Here is a 27359-nt window from a genome sequence, read left to right on the forward strand (position 1 = left end):
TAAAACTATTAAAATTAATCGAATTCCATTAATTTGGTCCTTGGGGACCAAATAATGACAGGTCCATGTTCCTATAATTTAACAGAACATGTCTCCCAACAACAATTTTGCTCGAAATATAGCTCTGGCAACGCACAAAATAAATATTTTCATTGTCCCTTTTCCATCTCGTTTGAAAGATTTCGTTGTGTCTGAATAAAAGGCTATACCTGCCTCTATTGTAAATAGACCTTTGGAGACATACTCCGTATGCAATTTTGTTATAAATTTTTCAGAAATAATTTTTTAAGCAGTAATGCATAGTGCAAAAGTTTTTAAAATTCTTTTACTTAATGAACGTTCCTCAAAATTAAAGCATACTCAGTATTCCCCGCTGGGAAATCATCAAATCTTTAATTTTGTTTAACTTTTTGTTTCGTAATTTGTTCTTCATCATTTATAATGCTATTGGAATAAAACAATGTGATGCATTAATGTTCTCAAAACACATTCACTTCTCAAGTATAAAGGTTCTTTCTTCCCGATAATTCATGGTATAATAATCACAAAAGTCGGCGCTGTGTAGAATTTTAGGCATCTCAGCAGTCCAGATTTAACAAAACATGCAGCAAAGTCCGTGAAGACGATTTAATTATTTCGAGCATTCTTTATCCTCAAAATTCATTGATTATAATATTGGAAACAATTAATGTCCGGTGAGGAATGTATTCAATAGAAACTTGAGGTTTCCCGAAAAATAATACTCTCAATATTTCCGCAAAAGTTCATTGTGTTTCCACTGCTAACTTTCGTCCGCTTTTATCTTCAATTTCCACGGATCATTGTGAATCCCGCACAGATCCCAGAAAGAGAGGATTAAGAGGATTTCTTTGGAGAGCTAGTGCGCTCACCGCAGTGGAGTGTGATTGAGAGAATTTGATGGAGACGATAAATGAGATCGGATAATAAAAGTGCTTTCGGATGGGGTGATTAAGGAAGTCGATGGCGTAATCGTAGGAAGTGGCGTAGGGTTGCAAAGGTCAAGGCTTGAGTGGGAAGATAGAGCGATTGGACCTAGTCAGATGGAGGAGAAGTCCTAGTTCCAGGGGATAACGCAAGAGGAGAGGATAATGCCAGGAAATGACATTATAGAGGGAGAAATGATCGATGTAAGTAGTGTGACCTCTGGATCCAAAACGGCATTTGGCATCGGCTAGAAGCGATTCCAGTCGATTTCATAGCTTGACTTCCCAATACCGTTTAAAATAATTGATTATAAGATATTGAGGGCTTTATTGCCGTAGTCACGAACGTCCTATGCCGAAAAATAATCATCAACCTCAATATATTAATGACATGCTTTTTTTACTGTACGATGGTCTTATTTTCCTTATGGTAGTATATTTAGCTATTATATGCATAAGTAACTAGAATTTTTACGTAAAGTTTTTGGTGTCCCAAAGGTTACCACGATAAATCAATATTTTGATAAGAAATTAATAGGCTTCAATCCGATAAAAGGCAAGATATTTTCCCGGATAGTTTTAGAAAAACATTTACTTTTTTGAATGTTCTTTTAGGACCCTTTTGTTAATTAAGTAATCTATATTAATAATAAATACTCAAGACGTACTCATTTCTACTCTTTGTGCCAATTGCTCAATTTTTTAAGTGCAGTGACATATGATAATTGTTCAAATTGCTTCTTGAATTAATATTCAGATTGCAAACAAATTTTTCATTAGCTTGAAAGAAAATTATCTATACTTCCTTTATGAGGATGCTAACAAACATTTTTCGATAAATATTAATCCGTATTTCCATGATCTCGCGGCTGAGCTTTAAGCCACTGGGTTGCGGATGGTAGGACGACCTCTATAAATATAGACTAGCTGTGATATAAGCGAGACTACTCATCGAGTAAGCAGTCGTGGACAAAAAGCGACGGCATTCTGAGGTAGTATGGTATAGACTATCTCCCTGGGAAACGTAGGCCATCTAAATGATCCGAGGGCAGATCGGAAAGTAACGCACAATATTTTTTCCCCAAAAAGTTAAATATGTACCAAAACCAAGAAAAGCACAAATTACGATACATCTTTGACCTACTCCTCTTCATAGCCACCAATTTATCAACACGTTTCTCCTATCGCGGTACCAGTTACAATATGCCATGTTCGTAGAAGTGCGTTTGTTGGAAGTAAAGACATATGGGGGCTGCTGATTTTACTGCCGTATCTGTTGCAATGAATGGGATATACTTTCTTTTATTTTTTTATTCATGATGGGTGAGGAGAGGCAGCTTTTAGATGAGATACGGAGGAGACAGAAGGTGTGGATGGAGTTAGTGCTTAGCGGGGAGGGGATGTTGAAAATGGTGTTAGAGGGTAGAATGTTAGGGAAGCGAGGGCGGGGAAGGAAAAGAATAGGATTCTTAGATAGATTGAAAGGGAGTAGGCCTTACAGTGAATTGAAGAAGGTAGTGCTGGAAGGAAAGGGAGGCTCCCAGATCACTTCTTTCGTACTCCATGGAAACCTACCTTAATCGGTTGAATACTGTAGTAATAATCCGTTGCAAAGTGTTGGCCGACCAGGAGTTTTTTCAGGATCAAACAGATGAAAGTCAGTCAGGGCTAGTTCAGGAGAACCTAACACACAAATTTGGGTGGGAGGTGCTCCAGCTTGTCCAAATCAAAACTTGTCATCATTCACTGGCCCTTGTTGTTGTCCGTCGGGGTCTTAGGCACCCAGGGAGCACTAACTTTGCGGGATTTCAACGTGCCGTTAACTATTTCGTACGCTGAACCATAGGAAATGTTGAACGTCTGCGATAAGGTTTGTAGGTGCACACGCCGGTTCTTCAAGATTACTGCCTCAATGTCGCGGAGTTGAAACTGTTACCGGGTTCTCGAAGCGTGGTGAATCACTAAGGTTCACGCGGTCCTCTTGGAAGAATGTGTATCACCAGGAGACATTGCTAGGGTTGTCCCCATACACGCCACGCATATCCCTGTAAATTTCACTCGGTGAATATCCTTTGGCTCGCAAATATCGAACTACACTTCGCTACTCTTCCAACGTGGACGACATACGCGCCATGTTTGTTTTACAGTTCAGGCTCTCTCGCAAGAGCTGCACGTGAAAACAAAATGACCCCTATAGCGCAAACTTTTAACTATATTGTGGAGAGATTTTTACATTCTAGCTGCGATGCCAGGGGAGAAAAACTTATTGTGCGGTACTTTCCGATCTGCCCTCGTTCTGTGAGGATGCCGCGACTTGGCGATGGAAGGCCGCCAAAAATTATTCTTCCCATCACATGGAGGAGAGTGCAACAGCTCTTCATATGAGTGAAGGTGGAGACCGTAGTGGTGACAGTAAAGACAGTGGTGATTCAGCGACACACATTCCACTGCAAGCGTGGTAACATTTATTTTAACGACTGTAGTACTACTAAGTAGAAGGCAAGGGGAAGCCATCACATTATTATCCCGAGGTGTCGCAACCAATATTTGGCCGATTTTTTTCTTTTTTTCAGCCAATATTTAAAGCACTATTATGAGAATAAAATGATTTTAGTCTCAGATTAAGAGCTAAGAACTTTTTTAATTACTTTAGCATCATCATAATATATCATCATAGTGGCCTTGAAATTTACTAATATTTTATGTCATACTAAACTTTGCAATCGTACAACACAGTATTTGTAAAGAATATTTTTGAGCATAATATAAGTTAATGTCGGAGATAAGAGATAGGATATACCGAATAAGTATGTAATAAGTAAAATATAGGTTGTTTGTCATCATATTGTGGGCGCATAAATACATGGAAAATGGTTTCAACATTCAATGCTGATCTTAGTCGGTTGGATTCTTTGAATCTGTTAACTATTGTTATCCAGAAAGAAGATTATTTGACCCGTGAGTTTCCGTGAATTTCTCATTTAGAATACTTATTTTACCGTTAAATATCTTTATACCTATGATATTTTCATTTATGATCTTTGCATCGAGTATAATTCCGGCCGTCCGAAGAGAATATTTCCTGGAAAAAGTTTATTTTTATTTTCTGAGGGTCCCGAGAATTAATATCCTTCCATAAGGCGAAATATATATATATACGTGTTGCATTTTTTCTGCTCGGCTGCCTACGAAATTGAGTCCCATTTCCCTCAGACCCGTTCAGGCTTCCCAATGCTTGCGTCTCCGCCCACCCATCCATCTTTGGCCTTCTTCTCCGCGGGACATATACCGCCGCCGTCTTCAGTCCACAAGCGTGATTCCTTTTTCCCACCGTCACCTGTTATTCTTGCGGCCCCACTTTGTCTCCCGCAGTGATCGGAGAGAAGCGCTATTTTGCCGCTGGGCCGCCCGGGTAGAAATGGAGGCGAAGATGGCGCCGCCGCGTTAGAGATAATGACGTTAGCGTTGATGGCACTGAGTGAAAATTGGAATGATTTTTTCCGACATTTTTTATCTTTGACCGTATTTTATATAATGAATAGCAGATTTATTTATTGCATACTGTTTCAATCGCTTCAAGTAAGTTACAATACATCAAAAACAGCTCGGAAAATACCTTGAATAAAGTGCATAAGTATAAGGCCTTATATTCTTTAAATATGAAAGATTTATTAAATGCTGTTGGTCAAAACTCATTGAAGTAAGGTATAATACTTTATTAATATATCGTATAATTCCTTGAATAAGATATATAAATATATAATCACTAAATAATTCTGATCATAAGTGTGCAATATCGTACAATGATTGCGCAAAGATTGCATATTTCAATTCCAATGAACAAAACAAAGTTTGACCATTGTTAGAATAACATCAGGAAAAAAACACAGAAAATTTTAAATTGAAGTTCTAATAGTTTTCAGAATGTTTGGTTGAATAGGAGATGAACACATTTTAATTTAATCAATGCGTACTGCCTTGATGAAAACTTCGAAATTTCCTGCTCCATAGGCCTAGTTATATCGTACTCGTGAAAAAAATACATACATCGATGGCTAAGTTCTAACAACACGTATCTAAAAATTTGGCCGGTCTGAGTTACTATTGCTAATACTGTTAATACACAATAAAATTCAAGCAAAATACAGCACTTTGTTTGCAAATTCATGTTTCTTTTTCAGTTTGATGTATTTTTGGTTTTTAATTTTTATTAAAATTACTAGCTGACCCGGCGAACTTCGTATCGCCTAACAATCAATGAACTTAAAGTTTACTTATACCATTTATAAATCAAGAGCGGCTGTATCGTTTTTAATCATGTTTAATTTATTATAATGAAATAAGGATACAAATTCAATAAAACTACGTAAATGAGTACCAAAATTGCTTTTCAGAAGGACATTTTCTTTATTGAATCTATATAGGGTGGATCGGAGCACGTCTACGCGGATATTTTTCAGCAAATTTTATTACGTTTTAGCTTAAGAAATTTTGGGCATTGTGGTTTAATAAAGCAGTTCATGAAATAAAAATTATACGCATTTAGTTGTTGGCTATTTGCGTTATTAGCTGTAAAAAAATGTTTTTAGGTCCAAGTCTGTTGCATACACTTGGCCCATTCAGGGGGGAGGTTGACACAACCCCAGACCGACGCTTGACTGATGCTCAAAATCGTGCAAGAAGAGCCCCTATGAGGCAGCATTCGCATTGAATGACTTAAGGCGCGCCAGTTTTAGTATCTCTGTTTGAAAAAAATGCACTGCGTAAACGTACTGCATGCGTAAACGCACCACGATGAGCTCTACACATTCGGGTTTAATTTCTTACGTCAAGCACCTTCTGAGAAACAACAGTTTTTGTTTTGTTATCAGGCGCAAGATGAAGCGGATGAAGCTAAATAAATATAGCGAAGCAAAGCATTGACGCAGCGAGGGGAGGTTTTGGGGGATAAACCCCCCCCCCCCCCCCCCAAGACTTTAGAGAATTTTTTTATGAAAGATTTTGTTATTAATATTAGGGGGACGGATGACTAACAAACAAAACATATTTAACTATTCACACAGACGCAAAACCCACTATTTTGAACCATTTATCTTAAAAAATGTCTGGGGGAAGTGCCCCCACACTTCCCGCTTACCTTAGCGAGTTTTCTATACCCTACAGACCCGTGGTATTAGCTGCGCCCAAAACCCCCTATCCTAGCTACGCACTTGAAGCGAAGGAATAAATACAGAGGATGGTTTATCGACTCGTGAACATAGCACGTTAAATTGACCATGAGAAAATCATGGGTTTTAATTAGCACATGAGCACAAACAACACAAAAACTGAAAGACTGACCATGCGATTTTTTAATCGTTATCACGAATGCAACACGAATTGGAAATTGAATACGTTTAATCTCAAAAGGGCATATGAGTTGAGATAATGGAATCAACGGAATAAGGACTTCCTCACCTTTGAATTTTCCTTTGAGTGAAGTTGCGTGAATCACATTCATTACCAATTATTTTAATCACCAAACACGTTCTGTTGGATAGTCATGGCTGGTTTATGCTTCGAAAGATCATGAACACAGAAACTACATTTTTCTGTAAATCGTGCCTTGGTAAGCTAGGTATGTCCAAGGACTTAAAATATTCAGATAGGTAGTTGGTGATTTCGTCTTCGTTTGTTACACATTTAAAAGATTCAAATTCATGCAGAGCACGAACTATTTGAATTTACCTCGTTTTAGTCATCCGAATCTTCGTTCTTGCTCGTTAAATCAACCATCTTTGATTTTTTTGGTGATCAATCATATTCTGGAACTCTTTGTTGATGAGCTCACTGAAACTAATTTGCAATCATTCCAAGGAAATGAGTTAAAACTACTCGATTCCTCGACAGGAACACGGACATTACCGTTTGTCAACAATTGCTTGGAGATTTGTTTACAAACACGGTAGTGAAGTGTCAACTCGAGCTTGGCCACGGCTGGGCTTACAATTAGCTCGAATTAAATTTTTTAAATGTAATTTCAATTTAATTAATATTTTGAATATATTTAGTAATTAAAATGTTATATTGTTGCTAAATTCAGTTATTAAAGTGGTAAAAACAAAACAAATTATTTAATTTGTAGTTTTGACGGACTTATCAATTGTTGTTTTACTATAACTCCTAGAAGCATGTCCATAGGAAAGAGATGAATTTTTTGTGTGAAATTATCCTTTTTTTAATAGCCTATATGTTAACCCCGCCTGAGACGAATCCAAAGAACCAAATCTCATTGAAATCGGTGCAGTCGTTCTCGAGTTATAAGTGTTCTAACTAACACGATTTTCGACTTTCTTTTATATATATAGAAGATATACAATTTAAAAAATAAATCGTTTTTTACTCTCCTGAAAAGTGGCTATTTTTGGGATATGTGTAGTTAAAACTTAGCTATAAATATATACATTACATATATTAAATAAATAAATAATTAGACGGCACATAGAAACACAGTAAAAAGGGCACTCACAAAATGTTTTTCAGGCGTTTCGGTGGGTGGCTAGGGTGTCCCAAAAAAACCGAAAGTTTGAAAGTTGAGGGGGCATTTCCATTTTCCTATGCGAATGCATGAAAAAACATCCCACAAAAATTTTTCAGCTCAATCGGACAATATTTGACCCTGCCGAAACGCATTCAAAGTTTGAATTTTTGAGTTTTCCCAGATTTCATGCAATGTTGCCTACCCTGCAGGAGGCTCGAGTGTTAAAAAACAACCAATTTTAAGTTCAAACCATCTCCTCTAGCTCTATAGGCGTTGACAGCAACACTTGAGTCAAAATGAGCTTCATAGCCACAACTCGGTGTGTTTACAAGTCCCGCTCGCCGTTGCGGCCGCCAGGCGCCAGCCGAGTGCATATTGCCCCGCCGTGTCGTGTTGAGATTCGAGTTATGCGCTTTTGCAACATCGCTCTGTTTATGTTAAAAGTATCCCGGCTTAGTCTATCAGTCACTCGTGGAGTTTAGTGTTGTGCACTAACTGAGAACGTGAGGTATTGTCGTGTGTTTCGTGGTCGAGGCTGTTTCGGCGGTGGCCAGAATGAGCGTGAAATCGAAGAGTACGCCGGTTATGCGAAGTGCGACAAGTGCGTGGTTGGTGGGTAATGAGTCCAAACATTTGCCCGGCAATGGTAAACTCCCTACGCTGCGTGAAGTTCTCAAAGTTTTCTTTTACAACCTACACTGTTCTCCAGGATCGATGTCAGCGGCAGATGCAGCAAGGATTGCAATCAAAGAGTTACTTGCTGTGTGGGGAAAGTCTAATATTCCTACGCAGGAGGCTCGAGCAGCCATTAAGAAGCTCCTGACAGCTTACGAGAACTACCATGCCCTTGGGAAAGACAAAAATAAAACTAGTGAGAAGTCAGTGTCCGCAAGAGAGGAATTCAGCAAAGTGCTCGACCGTCTGTTTGACATCGGCTGCAAAGACGCCCTTTCAAACATTACTGTGAAGGAGGACAAGTTGTTTTACATATCTATGAAAACTTATTGAAAAGGATATATGGCGGGTATTGATATAAAGTGGTGTAAGTGTTTAGAAAACCGTAAGAGACTTCAAGAAGAGGATTTTTAAAGGAAAAAACGGCATGAGAAAGAAAAGGAAATATTGGATGAGAAAGTGGACCTCGTTCGACAGATGTCTGCGGAGAGTACGACGAGCTCGTCGGATTCGGAAGAAAGTAATTTTTTCCGGGTGCGGGAAGGGTGACCAATATGGCGGAAGAAAGGGAGAAATAACGTTTTGTTACTTTTACAGAATTTGAAATGCGGACAAGGTCCGGAAAGCGCCGTAGAGTAAGTATAATGTCCGACATCCTTGTGACTGCTTCCCTAGATCGGACTCAAGACGTCCTCTGCCGCTGGGTCTATGATAGTCCAGGCTGTCGCCAATGCGACAGCATCTGCATTGGGTTTTAAAGGGGATGAAATCCATTTAGTATTTTCCAAATCTCATCTACATAGAATGGGAGTGAATAAAAGGTCCGAGACACTAAGGCTTATCAAGCAAGACTTTCACCCTCAAGTTCCTTTAGCAGTGCACTGGGATGGGAAATTACTTCCAAGCAATGAAGACGACAAGAGGCTGTTTGAAGGATATTTCAAATGTAGATGACATTATCAAATTTTGTATTCTTCAGCTGCAGGTTCGTAAATGGTAAATGTCAGGATGTTCAGGGTGATTTAAACTCCATCCTCAGGATTAGTATTTAAAATTATGCCCCATATTATTTTAGAACCACCATCCTCGAGACGACTACAAAGAACTTTTGGAGTTGTGTATAGTGTAGTTGGGTGGTGTGGTTCCCAAGAAAAAGAAGTATGTGGTTCGCCCCCCCAGGCCCAACTGACAAATCACGGTGGATGAATAAGGAGCTCTACGCTTTTAAAACGTGGATTTTTGGCAAGCAATTGCGTTTGTCGACACATGACAGTGACAATTTATTCAAATTGTGTTGCTTCATTGCAATTGCATTTATGAAACATTGGTACACCTGTCCTGTGGCAGTGAGCGCTCCGAGAATGGATCTTGAGCAACTTAAAGTCCTTGGTCGGAAGAAAGACCCTCACTACGCAGCAGCTTTGGCCAAGTTTTGTAACCATCTATGGTTAAAACTTTCGAAAACTTGAATTGTATGGCCCTCTTCGATGAAATGGTTTCTGACGACGAGAAAAGACACATTGCGGAAGCAATCAAAGACAATGAGGGGTCTGATGATGACGCACCTCGGGCTACTCTTCCGCCTAATCGACCTATTAGTGAGCTGACTCTCGCTGACTTCGCTTCGAAAAATTCTGTGAAGTTTTTCAAAATTATTGGTATTTCGCCGGCATTTGTGCTGCGAGATCCGTGCACATGGAAAAGTGACGTAGACTATCAGAAGGGCCTATCTATAGTTCAGCACCTTAAGGTTGTTAATGATACTGCAGAGAGAGGAGTTCAATTAATAAAATATTTTCTAGTCAAGAAAAAATTGACAAATGATGAGGCTCAGAGGCAACATCTGTTACTAGTTGTTAAGCGGCATAGGAAAATGCATGAAAAAAGTGGCAAAAAACTCTAGTTTTTCATATTGCTTGTTGTTCACAGTGCATTTGTATCCGCATTATCACAGTATAATAATAAGAGAGCATTTTCTTACAGAGGTTTCTAATTTTAAATCCCCCAAGACCCTTAGAGCTAGGCAACATTGCATGAAATCTGGAAAACTCAAAAATTCAAACTTTGAATGCGTTTCGGCAGGGTCAAATATTGTCCGATTGAGCTGAAAATTTCTATGGGATGTTTTTTCATGCATTCGCATAGGAAAATGGAAATGCCCCCTCAACTTTCAAACTTTCGGTTTTTTTGGGACACCCTAGTGGGTGGCCCACCGTTCTCAATGAGTGAGGCATATTGCCCTGTATGCATGTTGCGATAATTACATTGCCATTAATGTAATTATCGCAAAATCAACCCATACCACTGAAGTTATATTTTCACCTGATTAGCCCAGGAATCGGAGCAAGTTATTTCGGCTAGCAAGCGACTCACCAGTTTTCTGACTGCAGTTGTCTAGCGAAAGATACTGATGACTCCTAATGTCAGAATTTTGATATTAAGGCCGATATCTTGCCCTATGAAGGTATCTTCTGTTTACAGCAATCAAAGCTAGCCTGCGCAAAAAATTGGGCCCTGCATTCATAATCGTCATTTTTCTTCATTTTGTCTTCTTCTGTAAAAATCTGTCTCGCCGCCAGCGCATTGGAAGCGAAACTGGATGATGCAAGAGGAAATCAGTTGGTAATCTCATTAGTTGGTATTTATTACAAGGTTTCATCGCCGCAAACTGCATGTACAGTAGTAGCATTTAATTTTACGGTGAATAATTGAGCAAATTTCCAGAGAAATAATTTCATGACAAATCTTGTTGGAATTCATAACCTATTTTTCTCGGCTGAATTAAAGTTTTTATACATTTTTAATAAATTATATGAATTTTTTTCTCACCCTCTTAAAGGAAATTATAAATTAAATGACTATATTTTTTCCCAAATCCCTGTAAATTAAAAGAATTATTAAAATCAGGTCATACTTTTAAGTTTTTCAGAACAATGAGATATTAACCAGTAACTGCGGTAAAGCTTACACAGCGTGAGCAAAAACGTAAAATTTATCACTTGTTGCCACTGATAAATTCGCGCCCTCGCTAACTACGTTTTGAAATGAGCAATAAGGTGCAAAATTTAGTGGAATAGTCTTGCCATCGTTGAAACTCATTACGATACCTTGGTGGATAATATGTGGTAAGCTTTGAAGTAACCCATATTTAGGAAACCACTGGAGATTAATCAATGGCTTAAAATGTTACAAATAAGAAATACATCTTTGTCTCGAAAAGAATCCTATAAACCCTTGGTTGTATTAATAAAACACTGTTTAGTTCTTTCAACAGACGCTCGGTTTTACTTTTGAAAACTACCTGGGGAGATTTTATGCGGTAAGCATTGAAGTGACCCATATTCAGGAAACCACTGGAGCCAAATTAATGTCTTTCAGTGCTGCGAATAAGAAAAACACATCTTTGTCCCGAGAAGAATGCATTACATCTTTGCTTTAATACTCAAAATAGTGTTCAGTGCTTTCGACAGACGTTCGGGTTGACTTTTAAGAACTACCTGGGGTGTTATTATCTCACATTTTACTTCGCAGCATGCAATGTGATGGCGGCCTTTAAAACTGAATGCGGACTTTCCGAGAAACCCATTAATGCATGACCGCACCTTACCGTTTCATAGATTCCTCACTCTGCCCTAAGAATAAGGGCCCTTCTTTCCTCTCAAATGGATTCCAATCCTTTTCTGCCTTGCCGCGTACCCTTTTTATATCGTTATATCGAATGGGACAATTCCCAAGGACTCTTTTAATAACACTCCGTCTGCCGGTCCACCGTGGAGTAATTTTTATTTTCAGAGAACTGCCCAAAGTAGCGTGTAACCTTTTAAGCATTGCTTTCCCTCGACATTATCAATCGTTAGCTTATATTGCGTCGTTATCCTTATGTTATTTGATGTTAAAGAACTCTATTATTGGATGATAAAGAACTCGGTAAAAGGAGACAAAGAAGTTAAAAGGAATGAGTGTTCTTCTTGCTGCAGTGAGTTGATTTTGACACCACAAATATCATTTAATAAATGACCACCAAATAGCATGGTTTTATACCGAATGATGAAAGATGAAAGAAGAATGCAGATTCTTTTCGGTCGATTTCTAAATTAGATCAAAGGCATCCTATTTCTGGAATGATCAAAAATGTATTTTTTATTTACTTATCACATATTCATACCTTTTCATAACACTTCATAGATATGACTTCAATCGGTAAAGTACTTGATCCTTATTCAGGGTTGAGTAATTCGAGTCCTTCATCACCTTTGACATTCTAATGCTGAATAGTTTGGGATTTAGAAAAAAAATTAGCAAGTTTTATGTAGTAGTCCGCAAAATTATTGGCATGAAATAATGTTTCGAGTAAATCAATACGAATTCCATTATCTTTTCAGTGTAGCAATCATAACCTATTTTTAATATCTAGGACACGGGGCACTTAACAAATTAGGTCACAAGTCGATATCGGCTGAAAACATGTGATATGGTCTTCTCTTTAGAAGATAACATGCAATATCAGAGGGTTCTTTTATTTTATGACAAATTTTTGTGTTGTTTGCCCAAAGTCTCTCAGTATTTTTTGCTTGAATTTCACACTAATTTTTTTCTGTTTGTTTTCCCCAACTTTGTCAAACTGATATACGCCAGAAAATTATATTTGCTAAGGATATAAACGTGTGCCTAAGTTTGCGCAAAACGTTTCACAAAATTCAAGTGAGAATATTCGTGACTTTATTTTACTTTCATTAAACAGAATTATCTAACTCATTATCGTACTTAATTACGTTGTATTATGCATACAAGATCTAAATTCCAGCATTCTTCTTCTAAATTTTTGGAAGTTGAATTCAGTGTGTAGCTTTTAACTTTGCGTAAGGTTTTACGTTGCAATTTATCATTCTAAAATCAGGCATTCATATCATAGTCACGTATATTTTCTTATATATTTACTCATTCTATTAAAAATTATATGTTGAAACTCCAAAGTCATTAAAATGTCAACCTGAACCTTATCTTTCTTAAGCAAATTGTTCTGGGCAGTCGCGACATCTCTTGGTTTTTCGCTCAAGACGTGGCAATCCTGCACTTTAAGTAATAGAGCTTTATCCTCAAATTCATTCCTCCTCTAAATTTTCCCTAATTATTTTTTGAATAATATTAGTTTTTCGCATCGCATAATAATAGGTTTTCCGCATCTGCCTGCTCTGTTAAATGAGACCGGCCGAAGCGTAAGATTGGAGTGCCAAAGGAAAGCTCGGTACCCCGTCATACAAATCCCCATTGCATGTTGCATACTCTGCAGGATGTCGCCACTGGTAAACCGTTCGCATTTTTGCAATGTCTTTCCTACCAAGCGTCGTGCGAGTACATCATATTTATATTTGGATTTATCCATTGGATAGCGTATTTTTATGTATAAGGCAAGAGACATACCCTAACACTGCTTATGGAAAAATTAAAGTCATTAACTTTGTATCTGTGGCTGTCGTTGATTTGATCAACGCCACTAGTGATTGAAAGGATTACCTGTTTATGTGGATTTTAATCTGTTTTTATAAATCCATTCATTCTTGCTATTGCATTTTTGTTCTTTTATTGCTGTATTTCATAATTTTATATTCTGCTCAGTTTTTATTAATAATAATTTCAGTTACCTGGATAATTTATTTTCGGAAAAAACCGGCAGTCCTCCATTTTTATTGAACATCGTAGATATTTTGATAGATCTGAAGATTGGTACTCGATGCTTTCAAATCATTATAACAACAATAAATGAAAAATACTATAAACATTCGGCACCGACAGATTCAAGCCTAGTAATAGTTGTAGCCCATTCTTATATTCTTATTCCCATAACGACTTGTAATGGAAATATTATGTGTGACACGTATTATTTTATGATTACATTACGTGCTCTTATATTCATGGGGTGTCGTTATTATTACCATTTTTGAGTGCAAATTGACTTACTAGGTAGTATGTTTAAATAGCAGAGGCATTTTTTTCCGATATTTCAATAGTTAAAGAAAAATCTTGTCCCAAATACAAGTGAACGTAAATAATCAAAAACTCTTGCAAAACTTTATCACATGAGTTTTCATCTTTTTAATATATCGTTTGACAATTTTTTAACAAAATATGAGTTCGGTAAGGATTAAAATAAAGTGTATAATCTGAAAGTAAAATTAATATTGAATTTCAGGAGGAGCTCGATAGCGCTAACGTGTACTGTAAGGGTTAAAACCTTACGTAATTTTCTAATGCATTTCGAGTTTTCTTTTAACGTGAAATTTCGCCCCGTGCTGTTTTCCCAAAATTTTATCCAATTAAAATTTGGGAATTAATGAGTGTGAATGATCGGACGAGAGCAAAATTCGTTAAATAGTTGTGCACGTGTTATTTTAGGTGTGTGTGTGTGTGTGTGGCAAACAATGAGAGTTGTAAATCACTACCCGATACAGAATATCAATCATCGGGTCACACCGCGGCCATTCTAAAACTGCGGCCCCGGCCGCCACGCTATATTTCCCACCACTGTCACCGCGCGCGGACCTTGTTCCGCCTTCTCCTCCTCATTCGACGTCATTAATTTCCACCCCAACACCTCGTGTCGCCTCCACCCACTCCAAATGACTCTTCCTCCGGCTGCGGAAAATAAAGCACGAGGCAACAACACCTGCAATGGGTCATCTCACACGGTCACTGATGCGTTTGCCGAATATTTCTCTTGAGTCTCGAAGCTTCAATTTGCACCAAAGGTTAATCATCGATTATAAAAAGAGCAGATATTTTGGCAATTATGATAGATAATAGCCTAACTCTTTTGCGTATGAATCTCATTCCTAATAAAAAATTAATCTTCTTCTTCCTTCCAGAATTAGGCTACTAAGCCTATTTCGGCTCCACATTACCATTTTTTTCTTAGTCTTCCTATTCTTCTCTTGCCAAATGGTTGATATTCAATTTCTTGTTTTGGAATTCTTTCATTTGGCATTCGAAGTAAATGTTCCTTCCATCTATGTTTGTAGTCTTATAGTTTGTCAGTGACTGCCTGGACACCCAGTTCATCTCTTATTTGAGTGTTTCTTATTTTATCCAATCTTGTGCAGCCTTTTACTGATCTTAAAAATTTCATTTCCGAAAAAAATGGGAAAAAAGTGCCATTAAAAATTAATTATAAAGATAAATACGTGTAACGTATAAAAAATACAGTAAATTATAATTGTAATTAAAAAATAAATAAAAAGTAATACATAACTTGCTTATCATATGAAATTGATACTCCTTCGAATGGCAAAAATGGGAAACCTATGGAATGTGTTCTTCTTTCTTGAAAGTCTCTGTACCAAAACTTCCATTTTGAAAGGCAAAAAATAGTTTTGCTGAAATTTCACTCCCCAAGATTTAATTCTCAGGAAAAACTTAAGGAGCAAAATAATAATTTTTGTAAATATATTGATTTTTATAAAACATCAATTTAATGGAAGGAATTATTGTCAATTTATTCATAATGGTGAATTTAATTTACCTCGGTTCCTCAAAACTCATCTATCAATCAATGTTTACTGGGGGAATAACAGTAGCCTGTCTCATATCACTAATTTTTAGAATGATTGACCAACGTATAATTAATACTTGTCTTAAATAATAAAGTATACTTAAACAATTAACGCTATTATTATTATTGCAAACGTTTAAAGTTTTTGAGGAATATATTACTTCTTGAATACTTACTGCAAATGGTCTTAACAGCTTCCTGAGATAGATAATACCGAGTAGAAAACATAAAACAAAATTACATCGATCAATCACATACCCTATACGTTTTGTGTGTGCATTTAGTCTTCATTGAAATTTTGCGAATGATTAGTTTATTGTTGATAAAAATCATCTGCATCTAAAAATGAAAATTTATGGAAAACAAAATATATATATTAAAATCCAAAATGCATTATTGCCTTGAAAGATGTTTAATCTAGAATTTTGAAATCGTAGTACGCTATTTCTAGGTGAAAAATCGCTTCATCTAAAAATCGTCTTTCTTTTTTGCCACATTAACTACCCTTAGCTAACAATATTGATCATAGTATACCACTATTGAATGCCGTGAAATTCAGCTGTCTCTCTTAATTGTCTTCTAGCGTGTTGACAATAATTTTTCTTTTTCCTCGGTGCCTCACAGCCATGCCTTAGAGATGAGTATGACATTTAAAGAATCTCTTCCCGTCTTAAGACTTTTTCAGTTCTCGAAGACGTCTTGTTGGGCTATTAATCCTGTGGATGGTCCTTAGCAGCTCAACTAGCTATTCTTGTCCCTTGAAAACAATTCCACTTAATCACAGCTCGTCGTTCGTCCACCATCAATTGTAGCTCATAATTCATCCTCCCTTTTTTTCGAGTAATTTCTTCCACACTGCGGCAGTAATTATTTCAGCGCCGTTGCGTCGCAAAATGTCCCTAATTGGCTCTCCTCTGACTTTGGTGACTAAAACCGGCTGCTCTGCTCTGTTTGGTTCTTTTTTTTCTTCTGTGAGGTAACTTGTTTAGGGTTTTTTGTAAGACACATTGACTTTTTAATATCGTCTCCATTTTGATAAATAATTTTAAAATATTAGCCGGGGCTACAATTATAATTAACACCCTACGATCTAATTTGAAATTACGCGTAATCCTGAAACAATTATATTGTACTTTCATCAATACGATAAATTTAAAGAAATACGTTATTTGAATATTACGCCTATATTTTTTTACAATATTTTACTAATATAATTATTTAATTGAACTATAGCTCGGGTCTCTTAAATAATTTTAATTTCTTCCGGTGGAGATTAAAATATTCCCAGCATGTTCGATCAATTTCACTTTTATTCTTTCTATTATTTTCATGAAAATAATCAAAAGTCAAAAGTTCAAAGTTATTATCTTTGTTTGCGTGCGATTTGATATGATTTTCACTCAACTTATTTCCCTGATTTAACCACAAATATCTGTTTCAATTCTTAATTTCATTTTTTTGCAATATAATCATCTGCCTTAATACGGATATTTTTGCCGTACATTTCCAACAACTTGTAAGGCAGACTTTTCTGTAACGATTTTCAAGATGCTAGAATGACTTTTCACAATTTCCTCCGTCTTCAGTACTGTTGATTTACGTGTCATTCAGATATATAGTATGACCTTAAAACACACCTATGAATATCTGGTGAGTTTTATTTCGTTTTCGATATGCTTCCTTACGGTACGAGCTTTAGAACGTTAAGGCAGAGTATTTAATGCCTAATGAATGTCCCCAAGTTGGTCATCAATTATATGAGAGCGCCTGGGGTACAACAATGTTTCTCAGCTCCCTCTGACGCTCCATAAGGAATTAGCCATGGCATCTTCCCTTGTTTTCTCCGTGCATCGACCCAGCAAACAACATTAACTCCGGGAGTTTACTGCAATCTTCCTAGTGGACTTCAAACTAACCACTGTCATCCTTGCAGCGCCATCATCCTTATTAATTTCGGTCCTGATGATATTTCCCTTTTGCCTTAAGCTAACGCGGTCAGTTCCTGCGGGAACAATTAATTAAGCCGCATATCTCTCGCAGCTGAAAACGCTGAGGTTTATTCATAACTAATACAACTTATCCCTTTGGTATGTTACGCCGATAATTCTATTTTTGATGTTTTAAATGCTTTCGATGGGCGTTACATTATTTTTTAAAGTATTCTACTTTATTATATTCTTTGTATTCTATTTTTTTGGAATTTAATTACTTTATTACGTGACTTTCAACACTATACCCATTAGTAAAGGAGAATGATAATTACGAAGCTATATGTTTTACGCATAATAATTGTTAGCATATGTATTCCCTTGGAAAAAATTAGGCATGAATTGGACGAATATGAGTCCGTATTGCAACGTTAAAGGAAACTAAATGCATGTGCAACATAGAAACGATTGGTGTTGCGACAGCGAAATAACATATTCAAAGTAGGCATCCGTGTGAAAATAATGGATAAATAGCAGACAAATAGCAAAAAAGGTTTCCACTCAGGAAAAACACTAATTTAGTGAAAATCATGGACATAATTATGAATAGAAGTCTTCTGTAAAATGAAAAGCAAAAACAAATACTGAAAAGCAAGTGTCGGCCCTGAGAAACCATCCTAGGACCCCGGATGAAGAGTCGTACACGGTAACCGTAAGGCTATATTTCTTCTTTGAATATGGTCTGTTTCTAAGGGAATATATATTAGGCCGCGTTTTTTGTTTAAACTATTGGGTTTATGTACTACAACACTACAAATTTTTATTGAAATCCGAGACCCCAGTTTGTGACGCTCCCCATTTAAGTTCCTTTTCAATTTACCATTCTCCTTACAAATTCACCTATGAAACCAATTCCCTCTGCTTCATATTCGTCTCTCGAACCCGATTTATGGTTATATTCTCTTTAATCACGCGATCAATCTAAACACGTTACCTACTTATCCTCATCTCTTGTAGGACGAGAAATATTAAGCTTTCTGTCAATTCATGCCAGCAAACAAAATGTAAATAGTATGTAGCATAAAGTATGAAATTTACTGCGAAAACTATCATTCGGCTTTAAAGAAATTCGCACCTCCCCAAATTTCCTGAAATTTTCGAAATTTTATTCTCCATTCCAATCCTCATCAAGTCAAATGACTTTTTTTTTTGCAGTTAATTTGTTTTTTCGGTACTCCATTCCTTGCCCCCACTCGCCTGTTTTTAAGTAACTAGTTGTCACAATCTAATTTTGGCATTTTTGAGCCCATAAAATAAGATGAGATCTACTAAAGAGCCACTGTAAACCAACGGACACTTGATGTGAGGCTTGGAATGTGAGCCGATTATCTGGAAAACTGCATAAGAGTTGCCATTTCGGCAGGAATGTTTCGCCTATATACCGTAGAGTTGGGAAAAAATATCATCAATGCGTGTGTAATTGTGTATCTATACATCAATAAAATATCACTAAATAAGTCAAATTGAAGCCTCATGAACTTTCATTCGCGAGACTAAAGGTTTTATGCATTCACCAGCTAACCCGCTGTATCCTTTGAACCCCGAGGGGTAAGAAACACGAGCATTTGGCTCACTTCCAAACTTTCTTAATGAGTCTCCTTTAAACACCAGCATTCCACTAGCGCAAAAAAAAGACCTCTGATACATTTTCGCCGGGGCAAATGAACTTATTGGTGGAAATTCTCGTGTCCTTGGCACGTTTGATAGCCTCTCAGCAACACTCGATACTGGGTGAAGAGCTGTAGCTATGAGTAGGAAGTTTGGCATTTATTGATTCCCACCCTCTTCCCTCTTCGATTGGCTGGAGGATCGAGTAATGGGATGAGGTACACGATTACTTTCACCATTCTCGTAACACTTTCTGCCGGATGATACTCTTCTTTGCTTCGGAAATTAGCCCTTAGCCGATCCAATTAAAGCCCTTGTCATAACCCTTGAGTGGATGAAAAAGAAAGTAACTGAAGTGATGAGAATGCATATTTCTGTTGCATTAAACAACAATGTAGTGTTTATGATCTTGGAGTATAGGAATCTTGCATTAAACTATTATTGCGAGATTTTTGGAGCTATCTGCCTGTGTTAATCATGTTTTAAAAATAAAGCTGTTCCAATGAGTGTAGAAAAATAATATTTAAGAAAATTATTACACACCTTCACGCTTGTTCCCGCAAATTAATTACCCCAGTTTTACTTTTAAAATGTATATCATTAACATCATGCTTTTTGTCTCAGATAATTTCATCATTTGTCTCAGGAAAGAGGATTACTAATTTTTATATTATATTCTAAGATTGATTGCGGTTCTTTACATGCTTAGTACAAACAATTATACGATATATGCAGATTATTTTGTCATTTGAAATTCATAAGAGCTACCCTGATCCGAATATTTTGGGACCTTTGATGTGCTTTTGATGAGTGAAACAGTGAGATGCTTAGAAAAAGCCAACCTTTTCGTAGGAGAATCAAAGTAGGAATCTACAGACTATTTTTCGTATGGGATAATCTCCCTCTGAAAAATAGTTTCAGCATACTGAATTTAACGATCAAATGTAGTTGTTTGTTTTGTTTTCTGTTTCACCTCTTCTGCTCCTCTTGGAAAAAATGGAAATTATTAGCTACTGAGAGCTGTTTCAGTCATTGGGGTAGCGGCTACTCACGGAAAAGTGAAAAATGTTGATATATTTCAAAATAATAAAAATGATTCACGATTATTTAGCATCTCTCTTATCCTTGTTGTAACGATTGTAAACTTTGCAACTACAGTTATTATGCACTTTTCTCATTATAAAATTCGAATGCCTTTGCCGAAGCCGTGGTCATCTTGGCGCCAGTTGTTAAGAGCAAATAATAATAATGCCGACGCCGGGTTTCCCTCCAGCCTTCCTTCCTTTCCTTTCCCTTCCCTTATGGCGCAAATGACCTCAGCTGTCGGTCACCACCTACAAATATCATACCAGTTAAATTAAGATTAAATTTTATTCTAATTTCACTTTTACGATATTGGAATGACTATGAAATTGGAATGTCGCATTTCTCCCCCATACAAAATGATTTTATCTCTTCCTTTCGTACTCTTCCGATCATTCTCCCTCGCCAGACTATGAGATAACATGACGACACGGTAGACAAGTTTCTCTGCAAACCCAACTGCAGCGCTGTATTTCTCCCGCGATATCTCTCTTAATATCCTTCTGTCTGCCGTCCGCATATACATCTCTCGTAGCTCGGTCCTTGCCCACGACACGCTCGATACCCGTCGGCTCCATTCTCGGCCAGCTGGTGTATCGCCTCCCAATCTAATGGAAACAGAAACCTCCGAAAATAGGCAGCGTCTGCCAGCGCTCCTGTTGCTGCGTCATAGTGGGAGCGATAGTATAACCTCCTTTGAACGTGCGGTTCCTGTGTCTTCTCCTCGCATCGCTGACTCTAGGATTCTTGAAATTCATTTCCAACTGTGGGTCAAAAATATTTTTTTAATTTAATATAATATTTTGAAATTCCTTATCGTGTCTCAATTCAGATAAGCTAACTATTATGCCTTTCTGTACTTTGTTGAAGTTATACGTCATATCTTTCATTAAATTGCAATAAAAGGAGGTTATTGTGGTCAATGGCCGTATGAAAAACATAGATTTTCTATATATTTTTCAGCTAATGCATATTTAGACATAAATTCATAAAAATGTGAGAAAATCTCATTCAATAGATTTAAACTTATGTAATAAGCTGTAGTATTAGATTATGAACTCAAACTTTCTACGAAATACATTTTTCTTCCAGTCCTTAAGAGGTTGGTAGTATTCTTTTAGTGGGTGCCCAAAGGAAATTTCTGGCGCATCTTTTACACTCTTACGTAGCCCATGTTTGTCTTTTCGTGGTCCTATTTATTCTTAGATCTAATAAAAGGGGAGATAGTTATATAATATCAAAAACTAAAAGGTATCCTCTCAGTAAGACGATAGAAAGAGAAAGGATTACGCGGCAACTTGAAAAATTGCAGAAGCTCATAAAAATGCGAATTTTCAGTATTATCTTGCAAATCCTTAACAGATATTTTCCTGTACTCATCGTGATTTCAAACTTGATGTTGGATTTCACGTTGAATTGATTGGCAGGATAAAATTCAAGAATCTAGGTGGCAATATAATAAAAGGGCAATAAAATAACTAGTTTCGTCGTTAGACTTTGGATAAGATTATAATTGGATTTTCAGCAAGTTCATTCCCGCTGACTTGTTCATTTTTTTGACTCCATAAGCACTCCACTCAATTGGACTAGTCGAAATATTCGATCATTAATTTTTTCATTGCATACGCATAAATTTGCCATTCGAACAAAAGTTTTTTGTCTTATAAATCCAATTATTTTATTTTAGAAGTTATCCTTTGCCGTTGCGCCACAAGCACCGGAAAATGAGGAAGTCAAGCACTCGCAACGATGATGTCGAGCATGTGCAGTTTTTATTCCTTCTTGCTATTTTTTCCAAGAATAAAGGATGTACTTCTAAGTTTGATAAAATAACCTTAAGCCGCGTTCATTTATGAAATGATTACAAATTTTCATTTAGGCTTATGAAAAAGTCAGGATGCAAGAGTCTCCATTAGATTATGCCTAAATGGAATCAAAGGGTATTCGTCATTTAGTTAATCAGCGATAAAATTTTTAACTATATTCAATCGACTTAGGTTCGATGGATGATTGATATTACCAGCTCCGTGCGAAACAAGGCAAATTTCATCGCCTTTTCTTAATATTCACGGTTTAATGAACGAAACAGTTCATATTTATCACCCCTCACTTCGAGTCTATCTTTCAAATCACACACGCGAGCATGCAACAAATACCTAGTTGATTGGAGTAGTAGGAGAGTGACTTGAACTCCGCGCAACTATGTAAATTCTACCTACTTAAAATTCCACTCCGAGTGTACGAGTCCTTCGAGTCTTTGGCCACTTTATTTGCAACCCAGGTTCTACGTATAACAGTGTTACAAATGTTTTGAACTCAAAAAAGGCTGCTTTTTCGCTAATTTAACACATTTTTTCTATAAACCTCCTTCAGCTTCTTTAAGTTCACCTTGAGAAATTAATAGATTCTTACGCTTACCAGTGCTAATAATGTTATGATCCCACAAAAAAGGCTGCGTTTACGCTAATTTGATATAATTCTTCTATAAACCCATTTCAGCATCAACCTTCTTTTCTTCATTTTCACCCGCGCTCGTGTCATTCTTCTATACCTCTTGAATCTTCATGTTCCTTTCCCCACCTCTCTTCCTTGACCCTTCTCCTGGACCTTTTAATGGATCTTGTGGATAAACAGATAGATACCTTCCTTTGAGAGAGTCCTTCGAGTTTATTCCACAAATCCTTCGCCACTTTTTCTGCAACCCATTTCCTACACTTCCCGGTGCAGCGACTGCTATGAACTCACAAAATGCTGCGTTTACTCCAATTTGACATTTTTTTCTATAAACCTTCTTCAGCATTTGAAATCCCCAGGGTGATTCCTACGCTTAAAAGAGTTATTAAATCATATTAACTCACATAAGGTTGCCTTCATGCTAATTTGACATAATTTTCATCTAAACGTTCTTCAGCAACATAAATACTTTCAGATTCAATTTGACATTTATTACATCAATGTTGTAAACGTCAATTTTACGTTCTGAAACCTGTAAAATTCCATAATTATGTGAATAGTCTTTAAATTTTATTATAACATCAGTTTACTATAATTTAATGGCTATAATACTCTCGGGGATTCGAACGCTTACCAGTGCTACGAATTTTATGATCACACAAAATTCTGCATTTACGCTAATTTGATATAATTTTTACGTAAACCTTCTTCGGCATCCAACTCCTTTTCCCCATTTTTACCCTCACTCCTATCATTCTTCTGTCCCTCTTGCATCTTCATGTTCCTTTTCTCACCTCTCTTCCTTAACCCCTCTTCCTCGACCTTTTAATGGGTCTTGCGGACAACCTCCCCCAACCCCTCATCCCTTCCCACCGACTTGGGGAAGTTATAAATCAGGATTCTCCTGTTGGCCCCAGGGTCAATTGGTCAGCTGCGGGGGAAATTTCTCATTCCCCGGCCGTTGAAAAGTCGCCCCAGGGGATTGCCGGGAAGGTTGAATGAGGGAGGTGGCCGTTGGGAAGACCTTGGTATGCCGTGTGTCTGTATGCGTTCTCGGTGGGAAGAGACAGAGGGAAAAAAAAGATCCAACAGAGGTTAGGGATGGGTTTATGCGGGCGTAATGAGGTTTTGTGATTACTATGGCCCTGCGGGTTTTTTTTACTAGGGGGTGGGGTCGACCTCTGTGGATTGCAGATGCCTTATCCTTATCCTCCCAAACTCTTGGAACACTTGAAATCCATTATGTCATTCTCATTCCTCGCCAATCGTGTAATTATACGACTGCGATGGCGTTTTCGTTGTCGTTGTCGAGGAAACGGGGTTTAAAAGAAGGGATAAAAATGCTAATCCGGCAGGGAGTTTCGTTTCTCCTTACTCACCTTTTCAGAGCCGTTTAAAACTGCTTATATATTTGCACGACAGTGGGAAGGTCCTTATTTTTCTTTTCTTTATAGAAACGGGCAAAGTATTGCATGTTCCATAATGAATGAAGGTAGATGCTGTTTATATCTCGTCGCATCAGCATCCATTAGCCGTTAATCGGCGTACTACGCGTGACGTTTGGGCTGTACGATATAACGCAATTTTGTGAAGATGATTGCTTTTTATTTTGAATTCGATTGGTCGTATCTTTATGCTAAATTTTGAGTGATGGATAGTGTGATATTAATGGATATTCTTTGTTCTAAAAATTGTAGCTGTTTCAGCTACTTTCTGATGACTTTACTCAGTCGCAGTTTAAGGACAACAAACTTTTAATCGAGAATTAAATGGTTAATGAATGGCTTAAGATCATTTTTACAGTAAATGTATTCTCGGATTATTTTAACCGAGCTTTGTAGATTCTTTTATTCCGAGTCCTATTGAACAATACTTTTTAAATTTCATTTGTTTCCCCTGCTTTGCCTTTATTATTACGGTCCTCTGCATTTAGATTCTTAACATTCCATCTTAGTTTACTCGGTAAGATCCTATGAATTCGTACTTACGATAAGTGCCGTAAGATCTAGCCAGTAGAAGTTATTATGAGTAAAACCATATCGTGCTGAAAAATTGCTAAGCTAACGGGTATCCTCTTTAAAGCTATCTGCTCGCCATGGTTTTAATTGAAAATTACTTGCAGATAATTTTTTGAATTTGGTGTTTCATGTTTTTTGCTTTGGTCTTCATACATTCTTGTGTTACAAGGCTTTTCAAAATAAATTTGTACTTAATATTTTATGTTTTGTATTTTGGTTTTTGTACATTTTTGTGTGTGATGAAACCTACTGACCAAGCTGGTAGAGTGGTATGTACTTTGTATTTTATATTTTTGTCTTTAGATATTTTAATGAATACAGTTTCTTCTCCTGACCTTCCTTATTATTACAACAATGTAGTGTTTATGATTTTGGAGTATAGGTCATGATTTAAATTAAATACACTTTAACCACTACATTGTTTAGATATTTTCTGATTTTATGTTACCACCCGACTTTACGTATGGTCGACTTGTAATAATTTTTCATTTAATTAATTTTAATTTAATTTTCTCGTAATTAATAATAATAATATTGAGAAAAAATATTGTGATGAGTTACGTGCGGTTGAATGTCAATCATGTCAAGTAAAAGGCCGTTATATTCCTAAAATCATATTATTAACGCTCTCCCGAAGAAGGAAGAATAAAGAGTGATTTCTCCGACATGTGACTTCTCCCTTTTTCTGCGCGACTTTCCTTATACTCCTGCGGACGATGAGGACAAGAGCACTCGGAAACTTACAGTAGTGGTATAAAAGCAATGATACATTGAATATAACCAATGGAACTTTGTACTTTCACATTAATGTGAAAGTACAAAGTTCTTCTTTCTTAATTTAATTATGAATCGCTTTCACCAAGTTACGCCTCAAACAATTAATTAATAACCAATGGAATTAAAATTAAATTGTACAAACTGAAAAAAGGAATATGGTTCGTAAATAAACTTCTATGTGATCCCCCCTATTATTTTTGCCTGTTAACAGCCGAAGTTTCACATGTTTTAGGAACGTATATATGCTGCTATTCTCTTTGATAATATCTGGCAACAGTTGTAAATTTTTGGCTTCAAGTATAGAGAGCTTCGTTTGAACAAATTAAAATTTGCTAATAAGGATGTGCGCTCATTCATTCCGATTTTTTTATTCTTTCCCATCATTATTTATAGCTCGATTGGAAATTAAGTAAAAAAAACACTTCACGGGAAGATTTGTAATTCGAAGGCAGGTTGACAGTCCGAACGAATGCCTCCCACCACCTGCCACCCTCCCCTGAATCATTCACCCTTTCTTCCCCCACCCGCCACCATCCTCAACTCCCCACACTGCGATATTTCACCCCCAAATCCAATCCCATCCCTGCAATGCCAACCTCTGCTCCCCGCGGTGTCGCTTGGCCGAAGCTTTTTATTCATTATTCAGTTATGCAGATGATCGCCAGAACAAAACTTAACACTGGCCTTCCCCCTCCTCCTCTCCCTCCCCTCCCCGGTAGCAATCGTGAAATGGTATTTTTCCAATGAGGCAGCGGAGAGCTTTCAGGGTCCGGAATGAAATTCGTTAATTGGCGAGATCCGAGCGGAAACATTTTCTTAACGCTTGGATTTTCCCGCGGTCACCCGGGGCTGAATATTCCGCCATTTTGTTGTCCATTTCCCTCTGTTATTCTCTCTCTCTCTCAAGCTCGTTTAATTCGATGCCATTTGGTCCGGGAGTGTTTGCGAATCAACGCAATTATCGAGGCGAATTAGGTGGCAAGGTGGGATTGAGTTTTGCTTTGTTGAAAACAGATTCCATTTATATCACACGATTATATTAAAAACGCCCACAATGTTAAAGCACACTCTGTGTTGGAATGGCCCCGCTCTTCAATTGGTTGTTATATTGAAATTCGCCACGTTTTTTGAAAGAATGTTCTCATACTCTTTTCCCTTTCATTTTTTTCTCCAAAATCCAAAATGGTGCTCCATCCGCTCTTTTGGACCAGGAAAATAGCTCATGGGTAATAATGACAAGCGCACGCTTTAAGCATTCAAAATTCACATCACTTGTGAGTCTTAGCATAAAGAGGCTTTTGTATGCAGCGCAGTATATTTTTGTTTTCATTCAAAGGTCTACGTGTTGAGGCAAAGTCCAAATCAATCGAGCATTTATGTTTTGGCATAGGTTTTCAATATTTTTTTAAAACCTGTAATGTATGTCGTCATATTTCGTTGTTTTTAATTTACATTCACATTATGTATCTTTCATTTCACCTTCAATCAATTACTTTTTTGTATTTTACCCTAGTATAGTATATTTTACGGAGGAGACAGAAGGTATGGATGGAGCGAGTACTTAGCGGAGAGGGGATGTTTAAAACAGGAAGAATGTTAGGTAAACTAGGGAGAGGAAGGAAAATAATAGCATTTTTAGATAGAATGAAAGGGAGTGGGCTTTATTGTGAATTGAAGAGGGAAGTGGTTGATGGGGAGGGAGGATCCCAGAATTCTTCTCAAGTACTTCATGGAAACCTACCTTAA

General features: G+C 37.1%; 1 protein-coding gene across 1 annotated transcript in view; it reads left to right on the top strand.

The window, feature by feature from the left end:
* Window positions 1-27359, top strand: part of LOC124167136 (hemicentin-1) — a 693290-nt gene that overhangs the window by 515109 nt on the left and 150822 nt on the right. The gene's annotated exons all lie outside the window — the stretch shown is intronic.

This window comes from Ischnura elegans, chromosome 10 (genome assembly GCF_921293095.1).
Source record: "Ischnura elegans chromosome 10, ioIscEleg1.1, whole genome shotgun sequence".
Taxonomy (NCBI): Eukaryota; Metazoa; Arthropoda; class Insecta; order Odonata; family Coenagrionidae; genus Ischnura; species Ischnura elegans.